This window comes from Ochotona princeps, chromosome 6 (assembly GCF_030435755.1).
Source record: "Ochotona princeps isolate mOchPri1 chromosome 6, mOchPri1.hap1, whole genome shotgun sequence".
NCBI lineage: Eukaryota > Metazoa > Chordata > Mammalia > Lagomorpha > Ochotonidae > Ochotona > Ochotona princeps.
The window spans coordinates 80,728,960-80,748,059 of record NC_080837.1 but is presented as its reverse complement, the minus strand read 5'-3'; the positions used below and the strand labels follow the sequence as shown (position 1 = coordinate 80,748,059).

The window sequence follows — 19,100 nt, the reverse complement described above, 5'->3', positions numbered from 1 at the left end:
GGGTTGCAAGCTTGTGAACCATCATCGTAGCCCCTAGACTAAATGACTGCACCACAGATCTTCTGAGCACCTGTATAAAGGCTCATACTGAGCCAGGTGAATCAGCTTGGCAGCTTTGCTTGGCTCATGCTGCCCAACAGCACTCAGATGCAAAGATCCAACACAGGGGCCCAGGCTGCAGGGTTCTGCCAAGAGGTTCTTCTGCATCCTGTACTCTGCCTGTGTGGTCCTTGGTGTCCCTCTCTCCCCAGCAGGCCAGGAAGTGAGAGCGTGGAAGATGGGCAGGAGGTTATCATGGCAGCTAAGAAGGGCTCCCATCATTGTCCTTGTCCCCCACGTGCCGAAGTCAAATACCTAGCCACGTCAACAGGCTCGGAGATAGGCTTGGGATATGGGCATTTTCAGCATTTGGATATGAGTGTTTCCAGCAGGCAACAGATAGTGGCTTGCTCATCTCCAAGCAGTGTGCTCATTAGCTAAATAATAGATGGTGGTCTCACACATCTCCACGTGCACACTTTCAAGGCTTGGCGTGATACTGGCTGGGGGTGCCTGCAACAACACTTAATTTAGAATGTGTGAGGAATAAGAGTCCAAGGTGCCATTGTATGGAAATCTCCCATCCACCCAGGGAGAGTAGTGCTGTGACAGCAGGATGATGTCCCCAAGCGGCCCTTGCTGGGTGTCACACACTCTGCAATCCCAGGTCCAGCTGCATGCAGTCCCTGAAGACCCCAAGCCTATTGCCTTTGGTTGTTGTCGCTGTTTTGCTTTTTTCTGCCCTGCAGAGGTTTCGGAAAGCCCTGGGTTAGGTCTGTCCCACAAACCAAACAATCCCTGAGGCCTGAGGGGCCTCTTTGCCCTCCTCCAGCTCTGCCTGTGACCAAGTTCAAAGCTCTTGCCTGACTCCCCAGGACCTGTCTGAACAGCCCCCGACAGCAGAAGTGCCGGGAAAGAGGCCTGAGGACTGAGTGGTTTCCCAAGTGCTCCACAGGCCCTCCCACGCCTGTGGGGCAGCAGGGAGTGGTGAGCTGCCTGGCAGCTGGCAGTTTGGGGGAGAGTGGACACCCTCCTTTTTTCAGCCCCTGGAGACATCGGACAGGGACTGGCTTTGGCGGGAGTGATCTACGAATGTTGCTGAAACTTGGTGGGGGCGGTGCATGGTACTGGCTGCGTCCGTCCCTGACCCTCAATGTCCTCTTCCATGTATAACAAGGGAATACAGTGGACTGGTGTTGCAGGGCTGCCGCTTAAGCCACCGCCTGCAATGTCAGCATCCCACATGGGCACTGGTTTGTATCCTGGCTGTTTTACTTCCGATCCAGCTCCCTGTAATGCTCCTGGGAAGGCAGCAGAGGATGCTTTGGGGTCTTTTGTACCCACGTGGAAGAACTGGATGGAGTCTGGGGCTACTGACCCCAGTCTGGGGTGAATCAGCTAATGGAAGATCTCTCCTCTCTCTGTAATACTGCCTTTCAAGTAGACAAATACATCTTATAAAACAAAGGAAAGGAAGTTAGGAATCAATAAACTTAGGGGTTATTCCCGACCATGTGGAGCTGTGTGACTGTGGCCAAGTTGTTTGACCTCTCTGAGCCTCAGTGCTTTTACTGAGACCCTGGGAACTTGTCAGTCGTCTCAGTGGACTGCTGCTGGGAAGAACAGGCAGCCATGCTGGCTGCCACACCTGTGACCCACATTTTAGCTTTAAGGTTGGGAACTGATGCTGGACTCGGGTATCCTAGTTGGCTCACTCCTGACCTGTTTGAAAAGTGATGGAATGACATGGGGACAAGTCATCAACTCTGTGGTAGTGGCTCTGCCAGGGACAGCGACTGGCTGCCACAGGCACACAGAAAGGTGCGCCGATGGAGTGTGTGCATGGAGAGAGGGCCCAGTGAGCTTCGAGGACCAGGACAGACAGCAGCATGGAGTAAGAGCCTTTGTACCTTTTCTCTTCTAGGCCCTTATCATTGTTCCCATCTCCACGTGGCTCTCCTTGCAGACTTGGGGTCATGACTGCCATATGGTGGCTGACCTTGAACCTTCTTGCTGACTAGTCTTCCACCCTAATAAGCCACAGAGACCTTCCATGTGCCAACTCTCAGCCCTCAGCCTGCCTGGCTGCCTTGGGGGTCCCAGCTCAGCCCCAGGGTGCTGTACAATCTGCCCTGCCCCCCAGGAGCCAGCCTGGCATGCATGCTGCTTTTCTGCAAGAGGAGAGCCTGGTGGAGGAGGACTGGGGCATACAGGACGAGCCAGGGAGACACGCATGGGCAGGAAGAGCAGGAGTGAGTGACGCAGACAGAGGGTGGCAGTGGCTTGGGGATGAATTCCAGGCAGAGAGCTTGTCCCTTGGGTGCCTCACGTGGCTGCTCTAGCCTCGCCACATTAGGATTTCCCAGAGGACTCATTGGCGGCCCAGTTGTGCTTGGGGACCATTGCTTTCTTGACATTTTCTTTTATTTGGGAAGCCATCCCCGCCCCAAGCCCCAGGCCACCGAATCTTAAGAGGATTTTTACAGTTTCAGACCCAGCGCTGTGCCCTGCTGCCAGCTCCTGCCCTGGCAGAAAGTCGGCAGCTCCTCTCTCTGCTTAGTGTCTTGGCTCCCAGACCCATCCTTGGGAATCCTTTCATCCCTGGGATGCTGGGGCCGCCACACACCCTGCAAGAAGCGAGTGGGCAGGGTGCCAGGGAGAGCCCAGTGGGTGCTCTGGACCCACACGAAGGAGCAAGTTCCTAGGCCATGTCTGATGGGAATGCATTCTTACTGCTTGCTGTGTTCTAACCTGGAGGCCCCCACAAGCCCCAGGTACAGGTGCCAGGCCCAAGGGAGGATGGGAGCCGGAAGCAGAGCCCTGGGCAGACTGGCCAAGCTCAGTCCTCTGCACACGTAGCTGTCTCCGGCGTGAGAAGCATGGGCTCGGCTCTCCAAGCCTGTTCCTGGAAGGCTCCACTCATCATGGAACAGGCCTACAGGAGAATCAGAGTCTGTCAGCCGCAGGCTGGACCAGCTCTGGGTGTCTTCCTTTCTCTCCCCAGCCACCATCTTGGGTGAGTCCAGGGAAATGGATTGGTCCCAGGGCCTTGGTGTGTGTGTGTGGGGGGACGATCCCTGGATGGCACCTTAAGAATTGCTGCTGTGCAGCCATGGGTGAGTGTTGCTATGGGGAGCATATTAACCCAATGGGGGTGTGTTTGCTGTCATATTATTTGGGGGGCTGCGGCACTAACAATGAGGTTAGACTACAACCCCATTCTACACATAAACTACCAAGTCACCACCTGCCATGCCAATACACTCACTGTTTTTCAAGAATGCAGTGACTGTGCTAGTGGAATGCTGTTTGGTTGCAACTTTTCTCTGGAGTTGTTAATCCTTATGGAAAACACACCATTCGTGACAGTGCTGTTTATTGGCTTGGGCCACCTGCCTGTGCTCTCACTGTCACCGTGGCTTCCCCAAGGAAGACAGCCTCTTTGTGTGCGGCTTCTAATTAAGCACTTGTGTTTTCAGAAAACTGTATGTTTACCCACAGCAGTAAAAAGTAGCACAAAGAGATCCTCTGGCTCCATGTCCCCCGGTGGTCACATTTTGCAAAACTACAGGACATTGTCACAACCAGGGTTGGTCAGAACGCATAGCTGTCCAGCCTCAGAGTGCCCTCCCAAACCCTTGACGAACACAGCACGTCCTCCAGTTTTGTCATGAGTGGTAGGTAAAAGAACTCCCATCTTAAGTCACCTGTCAGAACTGGCTCCTTCTCTCATCGTGATCCCGTGGAGATCCATCCAAAGTGTAGCCTCTATATATGGTGCTTTTACTGTTCAGTGGTATTACTCACTTTGGGAGATGGTGTGTCCCCACGTGGGTCATGCTTCACCCAGGACACGAGATACAGGGCGGTCATGAGCGGGGCTGCTGGTTGCATTCTCGTGTCCAGCTTCTGACCCATTTCTGGGGGATTCGTGTTGGGGAGGCCAATGGGAGCTGCATGCTTAACTTTACAAGAAACTTCTGAACCAAGTTCCAGATGCAGCACAGGACATTCCCACCAGTGATAACCAACTATATATATATATATATATATATATATATATATATATATATATATATATATATATATATATAGTTTGTGTGTGTGTGTGTGTGTGTGCGTAGCATACATATATGTATGTGTACAACATACATCATTTACCCTAAATTTCTGTTTTAGCACTGTCAGCTGTACCTCTAAAATGTCAATATGATGGATTTTAAAATATTTATTTATTAGAAAGACAGATCTACAGAGTGAAAGATCTTCCATCCTCTAGCTCACTGTGCAAATGGTTGCAGTGACTAGAGCTGAGTAGATCCAAAGCTAGGAGCCAGAAGCCTCTTTCAGGTCTCCTGTGTGGATGAGGTCTCTGACATGGGAGCAGAGGTTCAAGCATTTGGGTCATCTTCTGCTGCTTTCCCAGGCACAATAGCAGGGAGCTGGACTGGAAGTAGAGCAATCAGAACAGGAACTGATGCCCAAATGAGATGCCAGCATTGCAGGTGACAACTTTAAACTTGCTATACCAGAGTGCTGGACTTAGAATAGTCAAGTTTCCGACAGACATTGGAGATCTGCTTACAGGCCTTTCCAGTTTTGTCAGCTTTTGGTTTGCATTTTTGTGCAGCCCTGTCATCAGTTGCACACACATTTAGGATCAGTGTATTTGGTGGATGGACTCTGGCTACACAGCATCTCACTCTATTTTATTTGATCTTATCCACTTAACCTTATATCGATGGGTCATTTCCACTTTCCTCTGATGGCTGTATGGTAGGCTTTTCTCCTTTTGCCACTTGCTTACATATTTATTGGAATTGAGTTTCTTTCAGATGGTATATAGTTGGATCAGGTTTTGTTGTTTTTGAGATGGCATTTTTTAAAATATTTATTTATTATTATTGGAAAGGCAGATTCTTTCACAGAGATGAGAGACAGATATTCCCTCTGCTGATTCGCTCCCCAAACAGGTGCAATGGCCAGAGTTGAGCAAATACGATGCAAGGAGCCAGGAAACTCTTTCAGGTCTCCCATATGGGTTCCAGGTCCTAAGGCTTTGGGCTTTCCTCCACTGCTTTTCCAGGCCACAAGCAAGGAGCTGGATGGCAAGTGCAGCAGCTAGGATACAAACCGACACCCAGATGGAATGCTGGTGCTCGCAGGTGGAGGATAGTCTGGTTGAGCCATTGCACCAGCCCCTAAGATGGTGTTTTTAAGAGGAGTTTTACATTTACAGAAAAGTTGGAAGATTCAAAAGCAGCACTTTCCTAGTGCCCCCCCCCACATACACATGCCCTCAACATCAGCATCTTCACCAGAAAATAACGTTGGTTGTAATTGATGAGCCTAGATCAAGACAAAGCTACCCATTGTCACCATGTTGGTTTTCATTAGGATTTGCTTTTGCCACTGTGCATTCTGTGGAGTTGGGCAAGGTGTTGCGGCACATAATCAGCATCACAGTGCCACCCTAGCAATCCTCCACTTTGCACCTGTTGCTGCCTCCCTCCCTTTCTATCCCTTTTTACTGTCTCCAGGATTCTGCCTCATATTCTACTAGGAATCATTGGGTAGGTGGCCTTTCAGAAGCCTTATTTCTCTTATCCATATGCGTTTTGAGTCCCTCCATGGATTTTCTTGGCTTAATAATTAATTTGAATGCCAAATTCAGACAATACCTATTGTCTGAGTGTATCACAGTTTTTTGTCCTCTCAACTACTGAAGGAAGTCTTGACCCCTTCCAAGTCTGGGCAGTTAGAAACAGAGCTGCTATAAACATCTGTATGTGGGTTTTTGTGTCGATAACTTTTCAGTTCCTTTGGGTAAATACCAACAAGCATGACTGTGGCGTCATACGATAAGAGTGTGTTTAATTTTTATAAGAAAACCACAAACCCATCTTTCAAAGTGGCTACACCCTTTTGGATTCTGCGCAACAGTGAGTGAGACTGCCCTTGGCTCCACATTTTGCTGGCCATTTGGCATCACTGTGTGCCGCATTCTGGACATGCTAATGGAATGCAGTGATTCCTCATTGTGTTGCTTCAATTTGCACTTTTTCTGATAACATGGTTTGGTCCATATTTTTATATGCTTATTTTTAGGCTTCGTTATCTTTGGTGAAGTATCCATTATGAACTTGCACTCATCTGTAAACAGAGTTGTTTTCTTACTCTTGAGTTTTAAGTACTCTTTGTAGTTCAGATAATAACTTTCTGTTACTTGCAAATATTTTTCCTACTCTGAAGTTCATCTGCTGATTGTCTAGACATTGTCTTGCAGAACAGAAGATTCTAATATTAACTTTCACTTATTGTGACTTTGACATTGTACCTTAAACATCATCATCATATCCAAAATCATCTTGGTTTTTGTTCTTTGTTACCTCCTGGAAACAAGAAAGAGATGAGTAGAGACAAAGATGTTCCACTCACTGATTCAATCCCCAAATCGCAACAATGGTCAGGGCTGGACCAGGTTGAAACCAGAAACCAAGAGCTTCATCCATGTCTCCCACATGGGTGCAGGGAGACCCAGATGTATTAGCAGGAAGCTGGATTACATTTGGAGCTGCCCATATAGGATGCCAGCATCCCAGGTGGTGGCTTAGCACAATGCAAGTTCCACCTTCTGGGAGTTTTATTAGCTTTGTACTTTACATTTAGGTGTATGATCCATTTTGAGTTAATATTTGTAAAGGATATAGGCTTATGTCTCAATTTTCTTTCCTTTCTTTCCCCTTTCTATCCTCCCCCTTTTTTTTTGCATGTGAATGTTCCAGCATGATTTATTAGAAAGATTCCTTGTTGGCTTCCCTGTCAGAGATTTGTTCACTGCGTTTAAATGGGAGCATTTCTGTGCTTTATATTCTGGTCAGATGAACTACTTGTATGTTTGCCAAAACCGCATTATTTTGATCACTGCAGCTTTATAATAAGTCTCAAAGTTAGTTAGTGTCAGTTCTCCAACTTTGTTCCTTTTCTTCAATAATGTATTGACTCTTCTGGGCATTTTCCATCTTCATATAAACCTTATGATCAGTGTACTGATTCCCAACTAAGCAACTTCCTGAGATTTTAGTTGGGATTGCATTGAATCCCTTGATCAAGGTGGGAAAGGCTGACGTCTTGGCAAAATTGATTCTTGCTATCCATGAACATGGAATATCTCTCCATTTGCTTATCTAATTTTATTCATCCAGTCTATGGCCATACCACCCTGAACGCACCTGATCTCGTCTAATTTTATTCATCTGTGTTTTATGATTTTCCTCATATAGATCTTGCACAACTTTTGCTAGATGTTTACCTAAGTATTTCATTTTTAAGTGTTAATATAAATGGTCTCTAATTGTTGCGATTGGTGTTTGGTTTGTTGGTTAGATATCCCCATTCTGCATGGAGATATCTGGATTCAGTTATTGAATCCAGCTCTTAACTTCAGCCTTCTGCTAATGCAGACCTGAGGAAATAATGCTGTTGGCTCAAGTGCTGGATTTCTGCCGTCTAAGTAGGAGCTCTGGATTTATTTCTGGTTTCTGATTTGGACCTGGCCCAGCCCTCAGTCCAATATAGGACACCTGTGCTGTAGGAAACACCCTGGCCAGCTGTGCCTCGGTGCTAGCCCCACTCACTCATTTGTTCATGCCACTGCCTTCTCTGTGTAGACATGAGTTTCTGATCCATAATATTTCTTTCTCTTTAAATAAGTTATCTTAATATTTCCAATAAGACAGGTCTGTTGGCAACAAATCCCCTCAAGATCTGCTTCTTTGAGAAAGTTTATTTCCCTTCACTTTTGGAGGATAATTTTGCAGGGTGTAGAGTCCTATCCTGATTTTTGTTTTTCTCATCATTTCAATTATTTCACTGTTGGTTTCTGAGCATTTCCTTGCTGTCCCCACAAACCATATTTGCATTCCTGAAACTCATAACATTTACTGATGCCATACTATTTTGATTATAATGCTGCGTTCTACTTGCCTAGATTTTCTTTAATATTTTATGTCAGTATTATTAAGTGAGGTTGCTTCTTAGCTTTACTTTTTTTTTTTTGTACAAACTCTTTGCCAGGTTTTCAAATGGAGATGTTGGCATCTTACATCTATCTTCAGGAGCCTGCCTGTTTGTATGTGCACATGTGTATGCTGTGGAATCCTTTAAGCAGCACTGTGGGAAGACATTTGGGTTGATGTTCTTTTAGAATGGAGGAGACTCTGACCACTTTCATAACTGGCCTGTGCTAACTTTTGGGCCCGGTGGCGTGGCCTAGCGGCTAAAGTCCTCGCCTTGAAACCCCCGGGATCCCATATGGGTGCCGGTTCTAATCCCGGCAGCTCCGCTTCCAGCTCCCTGCTTGTGGCCTGGGAAAGCAGTTGAGGACGGCCCAATGCATTGGGACACTGCACCCACGTGGGAGACCCGGAAGAGGTTCCTGGTTCCCGGCATCGGATTGGCGCGCACCGGCCAGTTGCGGCTCACTTGGGGAGTGAATCATCGGAGGGAAGATCTTCCTCTCTGTCTCTCCTCTTCTGTGTATATCCGGCTTTCCAATAATAATAAAATCTTTAAAAATATATATATATGTATATTTATTTTTTTTAAAGATTTATTCATTTTTTTATTACAGCCAGATATACACAGAGGAGGAGAGACAGAGAGGAAGATCTTCCGTCCGATGATTCACTCCCCAAGTGAGCCGCAACTGGCCGGTGCGCGCCAATCCGATGCCGGGAACCTGGAACCTCTTCCGGGTCTCCCACACGGGTGCAGTGTCCCAAAGGTTTGGGCCGTCCTCAACTGCTTTCCCAGGGCACAAGCAGGGAGCTGGATGGGAAGTGGAGCTGCCGGGATAAGAACCAGCGCCCGTATGGGATCCCAGGGCTTTCAAGGCGAGGACTTTAGCCGCTAGGCCACGCCGCCGGGCCCAATAAATATTTTTTAAAAGCCACCTGTCAAGGTTGTTTCTTGCAAGCATTCACTGAAGCTTGGAACCAAATTTTGTGTTTATGTGCCAACCACTTAGAGCAAAGAGTGCTTTCAGCTGGAGCTATCACTTCCTGTGATGCGGATGTCATGGCAAGTTATGATGAGGCATTCAGTGCTTCCTGAGTTCTTTCTCTTGTGGGAACCAAAAAGAGGGATTGGCATTGTGGTGCAGGGGGCTGAGCTGCCTCCTGCCGTTCTGGCAGCAATTGAAGTCCTGGCTACTCTGTTTCCAATCCAGCTCTTGCTAATGCCTCTGGCAAAGCAGAAGGACCCAAGCCCTTGCGCCCCTGACACGCAACAGTCGAGACCAGGAGTTCTAAGCTCCTGGCTTTGGCCTGGTCTGGCTCTGACCATTGTAGAGATTTAGGGAGAACCCAGCAGAGAAAAGATTTCCCTCTCCCCATCTTCTCCCCTCTCAAATAAACAAACCACACACACACACCAAATCTTTGTTTAAAAAGAATAGAAATGTACATTGGTGCACTGTAGGAAGATGCCGCAGGAGAGCGGGGCACCTGAATCCACCCGCACAGCTCTTCAACTCCATCTCAACTCAGGAGTCCCATATGAAAAGAAAAGTTGGATTTTGGTTAAAGTTTCCAATAGAGTTAACAATTCATGGCTTTTGCTCTCTTTGATTTTCTGGCTGGTTGGCACTGCCAAATCAGGCTCCCTTCACCAGATTTGAGGGTTGCAGTTTAGCTCCCAAAGGACTTCTGCCTAGCTCGGAAGCCCCACCCCATCCTGCCCCCTGTGCTGTCTCTGCGTGACATTGTCCACAAGGATTTCGGGGATCCAAGCAGATGCATGCGGATTTCATTGTCCAAACTAATGTCTTGTTTCTGGACAGAAAAATGTTACCATCAACAGAATTTTTTTTATAGAGTGTTCGGTGCAGCCCAGCAGTGTGGACTGGGGATTCAGCCTCCAGCTGGGCCAAAACGTTTCTGCGGCAGGAATGTGACTTATGTAAGCCTGGAAGTGCCCCTCCTGGGCTGGCCAGCCTCCCCCAGCTCAGCTTTTTCTCATTAAGCAGTTGATCTTCTTTTCATAAGCCCACATTAAGTGGCTGAAAGGGAAGGAAAAAATTGTTTATTATACAAAATAACCTCGCTCTCCACAAAATGTCTGTGTGGTTTAGGAACCACCAAAGTTCTGCAAATCCGGGCGGAGAGTCGGTCCTCTGCCCTTGGCCAGACCTTGACTGTCCTCCTGGTCCCCCCTCCAAGCTGTGGCACTGAGACGTGGACAGAGGAAAAGCAAAGCAAATAAACACACAAAACGTCCTCGTGTCCATTGATGTGAGGACTAGAAAGAAGTCTCTGTGTAGCAGACAGTGTCAGAGGGAAGAGCCCCTCCATGTCAGAGCACAGAACACAGAGCGACCCTGTTGTGCCATCGGAGACAGGTAGGGTACGCGCACGCGTGGGAGGAGCACGCACCTGCCGCCCTGGCTTGGTGTGTGCATGCTCAGGGAAACCCCCCACCCCGCGCAACTCCCTTCGTGGGGCGCGCAGCCACGCAAAGGTCCCCAGGTGAAGATGCGAGTAGGGGTGGCAGGCCAGGATGGGGCTGGGAAGATGGGGGCTCTTCTGCGTGGCTTTCCTTTTGGTTCTTCCCTGTCAGCCCCACCCAGTGGTCCCTGATCAGCACTCCAGTGTGCGATCCATCTGGTGCTGTTCTCCTGGCAGGAAGGCACACCACAAACAGGACTTGCGCTAGGGCGAGGAAGTGCAGGGACAGCCACCTGGCAAAAGAGGAAGACAGTTCAGGCCTGCAAGCAGCACCCTCCCAGGAGTGTCTGCTGCCTGTGAGATGTGAGATGGCCCTCATCCGCCAGATTCTGCGCCCTGAAGTCGCTGCCTGATTGTGAAGCCAGGGACTGACAGTGTGCCCTGCGCGTGGTGTGAGACTCAGGCGGAGCCAGTGGAGGTCCTGCGGCCCCCAGGCTCCTAACTGAGGGCTGTGTCGGGGGAGGGCTCCGCAGGAGAGCTGCCCTTCTTGACTGGCTAAGGGGGAATGAGGAACAGCAGGCCTGGCCAGGGGCTCCAGATTAGCCAGGACTTGTCAAGTTCAAATAACCCAATCACAGATCAAATTGTTATAAGAAAAAAAGAGAGAGAGAGGAGATGAATTGGTTAAAGCAATCACAGAGTTGAAGGTAGAGCAGGATTCTGGAGCACTAATACAAATCTAATAAATCCTGGAGCTGTCTCTCTCTCTCTGCTTTCTTCCCTTGGTCAAGAGCATCATGCAAACAAAACCCACTGCTGGGTGTTCCAGGACCATGAGGCTAGTGCTCCTGGGGATCTCCAGCAGCACTTGTTACATCTGACTGGGAGCCCCAGGCACTAGCCCCACCCATAGCTTCACTCTTACCTCTGGAAAAGCCCAGAGGAACTTGGGCTGGTGGGCCATGCTCTTGGAGCTGGCCAGGTCCAGGGCACCCAGCTCAGCCTTTGCCATTTAAGCTGCAGGTGCAGGTCAGAGTGGGAGTGGCCGGCCAGAGAAAGAGAGAGAGAGAGAGAGAGAGAGAGAGAGAGAGAGAGAGAGAGAGACTGGTCCCATACTGGCAGGGTTTCTGGAACTCTGACACAGGTCCCCTAGAGAGTAGGTGATCTGAACTTGAACCTGGGTTGCACCTGGACCAGCTCTGGCTCCCACCTCTGATCCTTTCTTGTCTGTAGTTTGCTGAGAGCCACCTTGAAGACAAATGGCAACGAAGGCACAGCTGCGTGCAGCACCCCTTTCCCGAGCCTCCCACTGGTGACATTGTGGGGTCCATGGGAGAGGGGCTGCAGGAGCTTCAGCCCCTTACCACACCAGGGGCAGGTGAGTGCGCAGAGCAGGAGAGAGGGGCCCCCTCCTAGCCAGGGACACAGCCATTTTGGTGGTACCACCAGACACTGCCTCCCGGGGAGACCCAACCCGCAGGAAGACCATGCAGGAGGACCCATTGGTGACCACGAACATCCGGGCCATGTCTGGTGCCTCAAGATGGACATAGAGATGTGTGGGACTCCCAGTCACCACCCACCGCCCTCCCTTCTGATGGCTTCTACTCCATTGTCGCCTTCAGGGTTTGGGGCCAGACCAGTCCAGCATGGACTCATGAAGTCAGCGTGTCAGGCAGGCTTGCTGTCCAAGTCCATTCCAGCCCCGCCCTCCTGGGAGGCCCACTGACCGCGCAGCCGCATGGCAGCCTCCTCCAGTCCTTACCCTCACAGGGAACTGCCCGCAGGACACACCCATGCCTGTGGATGTCAGGCCCCAGGGCAGGGGCCTCATGTACTGTTGGCACATACATCCGCACCCTCGGAGTCCCCACAGGAGTCAGGCCTTCGATGGAGTCCTGGAGCCCAGGGTGGAGCTGTGGGTAGCAGTGCTGAGGGAGGAGCTGAGGCCCAGGGTTAGCTACTGAGAGCCGTCAACTCATATGGGCTCCGGGACCTGCTCAGAAGGCCTCCTCGTCCCCTCATGCTTGTGAGGTGGAGACTCAGGATGCCTCTCTGTGACAGATGGATGGGACAGACACAGAGCAGGAAGACACAGACCCTGGCTGGGCATCCTGAGGATGTGCGGCCCAGGGGAGGGAAGCCACAAGCAACTAGAGCTGGGACAGGTGCTGGGAAGGGACATGTGCACCAGCTCTGGGCAGTTTTCCACCTGCTTATACATTTTGCCCCAGCCTCTGTGATGGATCTGGGAAATCCCTGCTCCCCTCCCCATTGGCCAGAGATGAATGGGGAACACCCAGGGCCTGCATTTGGCAGGAAGCTGAAGTCAGGAGCTGGTGCTGCACATGGAACCGAGGCACCCCAGTACGGGAGGCTGGTGTGCCAATCGCCAGACTGGAACCCCACTCCTTCTCCCGGGGATCCTGGACCCAAAGCTCCGAAGGCCAAGAAGGCTGTACCAGAAGCTGGGTGTCCCATGGGACAGGAGATCCTCCCTCTAGCTCTATAGAGAAGAGAAAGAACTGATCTTGCTAAAAGGTGTTTCTGTGAAATGAAAGTGCCGAGCAAAAGGGGCCTTGATCTTGCACCGCTTTTTTGAAAAATGATCCCGAGAGGAAATGATAGACAGCATCAGCTCTGGTCCTCTAGAGTTGTAGTTCTCTAGATTTTGCAGTTATCAAATTGGAGCAATTTAGAGGTACAGTTTTGTATTCACAAACACAGAACCCAAAGTCTTTAGAGCTGAGACAGTGGATTCAAGATGTTCTGAACTCAATACCCAAACCCCTCCTGTTCCCAGTTACCTCCTCCCAACCCCAGACACGACAACACCCAGTGCGTCTCAGGGGCAGGTGGCACATTGTTCTTAACTATATTTTAAATCCTCCAAGGAATTGTTACTGCTTTCAGAATGTTCTAGACTTCCAACTTTCTTCTCAGTTCTTCTTTCCCCAGTATAGCCAGTTTCCCAAGAATTTGTCCAATGAGCCGGGCAAGTGTTGCCTGTGTTTCAGGAAGACAACAGATCCCCTCCAGGATGGCATGGCCAGGGCTGGCCCTGCCCAGGGGATGCTGCTCTGGGCTAAGGCACCAAGGTGGGCATCTGTCCCTCTCTGCTGGGCATGCCACGGGGGTGCTCTGCTCATTCCAGCTTAGCTGTCCCAAGCAGCTGCCAGGTCAGGAGGGGTGTGGTCTCCTCGCCCAGCTCAGAGGTGTGTTTTGTGTGGTCTTCAGGCCCAAGTTTCCTCTGCAGGGTGTTCCGGGGGCCTTGGTTCTGTGGCCCCTGCTTCTGCCCAGTGGAAGGTGGAAGCTAGGCCTTGGACAGCAGGGCTGGGTGCCATGGGGGAGAACTGGAGGGTGTTTTCTTTGTTTCTGTCTTTACTCTTTTTCAAGCGCCTGTGCGTTCTCATATGCTCCCTGCCCATGCTATTTGTGCCCATGAAGAACCTTTTTTTTAAAAAAGGATTTAATTTTATAAAATTTTGAAATGCATATTTACATAGAGAAAAGACAAAGAGAGAGAGAGATTGTCCATCCACACCGAGTCACTTCCCAAATGGTTGCAATAACCAGGGCTGAGCCCATTCAAAACAAGATGCCTTTGCATCTCCCCACTGCCCCCCCTTTGTTCCTGGACGTGAGCACAGTACTGTTGGGAGCCAGAATCTCACTGAGGGGATGCCCGACTATGCTGCTCAGCAACGGTGAGCATGCAGCCAAGGCCAGCCAGCTCCTGAGCCTCCGTTAGAGAGAAGCAGGTACCTCCCCCGGGAAGCAGGGTAAGGTTATGAGCCAGAATGCCCTGGCTAAGGTGAGACAACAGCCAGCAAGTGTGGACCAGCTCCTGCACGCTGATCAGCAACATACATCAAAGTTCGGAGGCCCCATGGAAACCAGAGACGAGGCTGTGAGGGCGGCTTCAGAGGCACGCGCTGCGTCCCCAAGTCCTGTGATGGACGTGTCGTTGCATGCAGCCCATACGAAGCTGCTGTTTTAGGAATGAGACCATGAAATTTCTGAGACATCTGGTGCCCATGTCCATGGCTTAGGCCTCTGGTTCAGCAGCGTGTCTCCCCCAAGCAGGGCTGCCCTGCCAAGACGCCCTAAGGTCAAGGATGCTGTCCCTAGGCAGGCTTGCAAAGGGTCAGGGTCTGGAGGATTCAGGGTGGCCCCAAAATGAACACAGGAGGGGCAGCAACAGTGGAGGCCAAACAGGTGAAGGATGGGAGAAGCAGACAGAGGCAGGTGGGAGGAAGGGCCAAGAGCAGAATGGGTGCGTGCTGCAAGGCTGGATGGAGAGCCTGGCCTTGGTGCTTGGCTCCAGGAGTGGGCATAGTCCCCATGATGCGTGACACCTGACGGCCACCTTCCCAGCCTCCAGCCACAACAAACCTATTTTTTAAAATGTGCTTTATTTGAAAGGCAGTTATGCAGAGAGGAGAGACAGAGAAAAGGAGAGAGCACAAGAGCTCTTCTCTCTGCTGTCTCTCCCCACATGGCCACAACAGCCAGAGCTGAGTTGATCCGCAGCCAGGAGCCTCCTTCAGGTCTCCCATGTGGCCGCAGGGACCCAAGGACTTAAGTCACCCTCCACTGTTTTCCCAAGCCATAAGCAGGGAGTTGGATGGGAAGTGGAACAGCCGAAACACGAACTGGCACCAATATGGAATCCCAGCACTATCAGGCAGATTAGCCCGCCACATCACCGTACCAGCCCCCTCTCCAAAACAAACCTATTTTCTTGGTAAGTCATGCAGTCTTGGGTATCCTGTTCAGGCAACAAAAGCTGGATTCTGACAAACCCCGAGCTCACCAGTCATGAAACAGAAGTGTAGCGGGACCATGCGTGGAAGAAGCAGACACTAGAGAAGTCACTTCCTAGGTTCCAAGGGACCAGCATCAGCGCGGTGAAAGGCTGGTGTCTCCAGGTCCATGTGCAGGTGACAAAACACAGGGTGGAAGTGAGCAGAGGGCCTCCGCCCGGGAAGGCCAGGGATTGGTGTCTGGGATAGGCTCCAGGGTTGGGGGTGTTGCTGGGCTGGAGGCCATGGACCACCACCCCGGTGCAGGTGTCCACTTGCTACTCGTCCTTTGGCAGGCACAGGTGGGCAACCACCCAGGCCCTACCCTGCTGCCTGGAGGGTGTGGCTTAAGTCTAACCCTGCCCTTGGCCTGAGGCACAGCCTTCAGGCCTACACATGGAGTGTGACTTTCAACATGGCTATGAGGTCAAGGGGAACATGCCTGGACATGACCTCTGACATGACCAGAAGATCTAGGGAGATAGACGTGTCATACAGCCAATTACAGCGTGTTTGGTGGGTGTGGGGTCTGCTGGATGGCTCCCTCCTGCTCTCCCCTTCCTTACCCTTTAAAACCTGTAGCCTCTGCATAATAAAGTGGACTTTCCTCACCAGCTTGTCTCCGGTGGTTCTGGTGGTTCTTGAGGCCGAAGGCCACCGCTTGCATCACCCTCGGTGACCTTGGGGTCTGCTGGCAGGCCTAAACCCCGACAGGCACATGCCTGTCTCATGCACTGAAACTGCTGGAAAGATACACAGCCACAGTCTTTTCTTTGATTGTCACCTCGCAAACAATTCAGTGTTAAGACCTGCTGGCATGGCCTTTATACTTTCACAGGTGCTAGAAGCCACCTAGAGGTGGCCTCGAGCCCAGAGGAGGGCTGTCTGGGTGCTGTGCAGGTGCTGAGCGTACAGCGTGAGGGATGTGAGCACCTGGGTCCTGGCACCGAAGCCTGCATTGGCGATGAATTTCCCATGCTTCCACACGTGCAGCCGTGGGAAGGAGGCCTTGTGCCACACACCAGCCCAGGGCCAACCCCAGGAACTTCAGACCCTGGGCCTATGGTAGTGGGTGGTCGGGGGGCAGGGAGGGAAGTGCTGTAGAGTGGTCCACACTCTCAAGGAGCCCTTGTCCCAGGAGGGCTGATAGGTACAGAGTCCCAGGACATAGCGATTTTTGGTTTGATTGTTTTAGAATTAAAAAAACAATAGCATTCTTACTTGTGACACCAGCATCCCATATGGGCACTGGCTTATGTCCCAGCTGTTCCACTACCAATCCAGCTCTCTGTGGATGGCCTAGGAAAGCAGTGGAAGATGCCTCCAAGTGCCTGGGGCCTGTCTTGTTCTGGAGCCATAGGTGGTGAGTGGCCACGCTGACACCAGCAGGGGGCATCTTGGGAGGCCCTGGGTTGGGGCCCATGGTCTGCAGGACTGGGCTCTCCATCCCCCTGTAGACAGGAGGCCTCCAAGCAAAAGCCTACACCCACCAGGCTCTAGCTGACCACTGGAGGAGAAGCAGGGAATGAGACCTGACTGGGGTGTGTGTGTGCCTCACCTTTGTAACATTTTCAGGGTCCCAAGACATGTATCCCGGGCTGAGCAGCTCTCATAAAAGGGCCTACTGGACACCTGCTGGCCACCGCTGGGCTCTCCACTGCCTGGGTTGTTCAGCTGTGCTGCTTGGCATCAGCACCTGCAGCACCACGGATCCGTTGCTCAATGCCCATTGGGCAATCGATACTGTCAACTTGGCTTTTCCGCAGAACTCTGCTGCAGCTTTGTTCTGCTGTTGTAACCAAGTCCCCAGGCATGCAGAACTTGGGCTCAGGTCCCTCCCAGTGCCACACCTGTGGGATGAGGTCAGTCGCCCTGGGCTGAGGCCAGGAGGTGGCACCCATGAAGGCAGGGGTAGACTTGGCCATGCACTGTGGCTCCAGTACCTCACCTTCAGTGAACCTCAATTTACTCCCATGCAAGGCAGGTCGGGCATACCTGCACCCCCTGCTGGCTGGATGGATGGCTGTGTGCCCCCGGGCCAGTAGCCAGAGGCCTAGGGCCCGTTCTTTGCTTTGGGGTTTTCCTCTTTGCCTGGCACCCCATAGCCCCATCAAAGGAGTTCCCCACATCCCTCAGGAGGCTTCACTCCCAGAGACCTCGCTGGGAGGTCCCCACCAACCTCTAGAATTTCCCTCTCCTCCTCCTGAGAATCCCCAGAGCCCACCCCACCTGGCTCCACCAGTCCTGGAACTCACCCAGGCCCAGCACGTGAGGACTGATGTGAGGACCAGGTAGGAGGTCCAGCATGGAGGATGAGACTGCATGGAGCCTCAGACTGCGGCTTCCTCTCGGCCCCTGAGGCCGCACCCCACTGCTCTGGTTTCTGCCCAGGCAGCCAGGACAATAAGCTGCCCAGGGTTTCAGCGAGGATCAGAGGGGGTGTCCTTCCAGCATGGCACGTGCCCTCCCAGCATGCTTCTCAATGCCCGCATGTGTATACCGCTGCAAGGACATCATGCTAAGAGAAAGGAGGCAGCCAGGAAAGGACAGCTCCCCGGACGATTCTACCTGACGTGGGGTCTCTGGGATGGTCCGAGTAGAGCCAAAGGGGCGATAGGACTGGCAGGACTCGGCGGTGGCAAATGGCGATCTGTTTTGCAAGATGAAAAGACTTCTAAAGATTAGCAGCACATCCTGGCAGTGTTCTTAAAACTACTTTTCTAAATGGCCAAGATAGTCGTTTTCACGCTGCTTCTGTTTTACAATAATGAAAAAAAAAAAGACATTAAAACTAACAGTGACATAAAAAAGAAACATTAGCCTTACATTCCTCAGTTTGGCAAAGACAAAGATTCAAGAGGCTCATTGAACTCCAAGGGAAAATTGCTAAAAAACCAAGCCACAGCGCATCAGATTGAAACTCTAAAATCCAGGGTTCCAACAAGAACCTTCAAAGAAGCCTCCACCCAACTTAAAAAAAGAGAGACAAAGTACATACGGGGGACAAATATGTGAATGATCACCGAATTCTCAGGCAAAACTAGAAAGTATGTGGGAGTTTAGAGGAAGAAATGCTTAACTCAGAAGTTTACACCTGCTGAAAAGAGCTCTCAAGAAGAAGGGTGAAATAAAGATATTTTAGTGCTCACTTCGGCAGCACATATACTAAAATTGGAACGATACAGAGAAGATTAGCATGGCCCCTGAGCGAGGAAATAAAGATATTTTAAGGCCAAAAAAAAAAGGGGAATTATTGCCAGAAAAACTTCACCACGGGAACTGCTTCTGGTGAAGGGAGGACAGAAAACCGAATCTGTAGGAAGGAAGCAAGAAGTGGTACTTTTCCGAGTAAATAGAGAATACTATGTCTCTCTTAGTTTCTTTACAGTACATGGAACTGCCCCAAGCCATTGCTACAGGCCCAGTGTGTCAGGCGGTGTCTACAGAGGAATGTGCATGCCCATAGCATGAAGGACAGGCGACGATGCAGTTATTTCCACGAGGCTTCTCAGTTGCACGGGCATGATGTCATATTTATAGGAGGTAAGCTGCATTGAGCCAAGAACGTATAGTGTCATCTCCAGAACAAGCATCTACAACTGTGGGAGTGAAGCTGAAAGCCAATGTTTAAATAAAACATAGAAATTCTAATACAAAAGAAGAAAAAAGCAGGAGAAAACAAAACCAGGGGCAGACCTGGGGGTAGGTGTAGTGGCCTTGTGGATGCCACCAGGATGCCCGCCTGCCCTTTTGGTCTAGCCCCCAGGGAAGCCATAAATGACCTCTCTAGTACTTGGGTGCCTGGCACTCC

General features: G+C 50.8%; 1 pseudogene; it reads left to right on the top strand.

Moving 5' to 3' along the window:
* The first annotated feature begins 18,430 nt into the window (after positions 1 to 18,430).
* LOC118759301 (U6 spliceosomal RNA) lies at positions 18,431 to 18,544 on the top strand (annotated as a pseudogene).
* Positions 18,545 to 19,100: the final 556 nt, after the last annotated feature.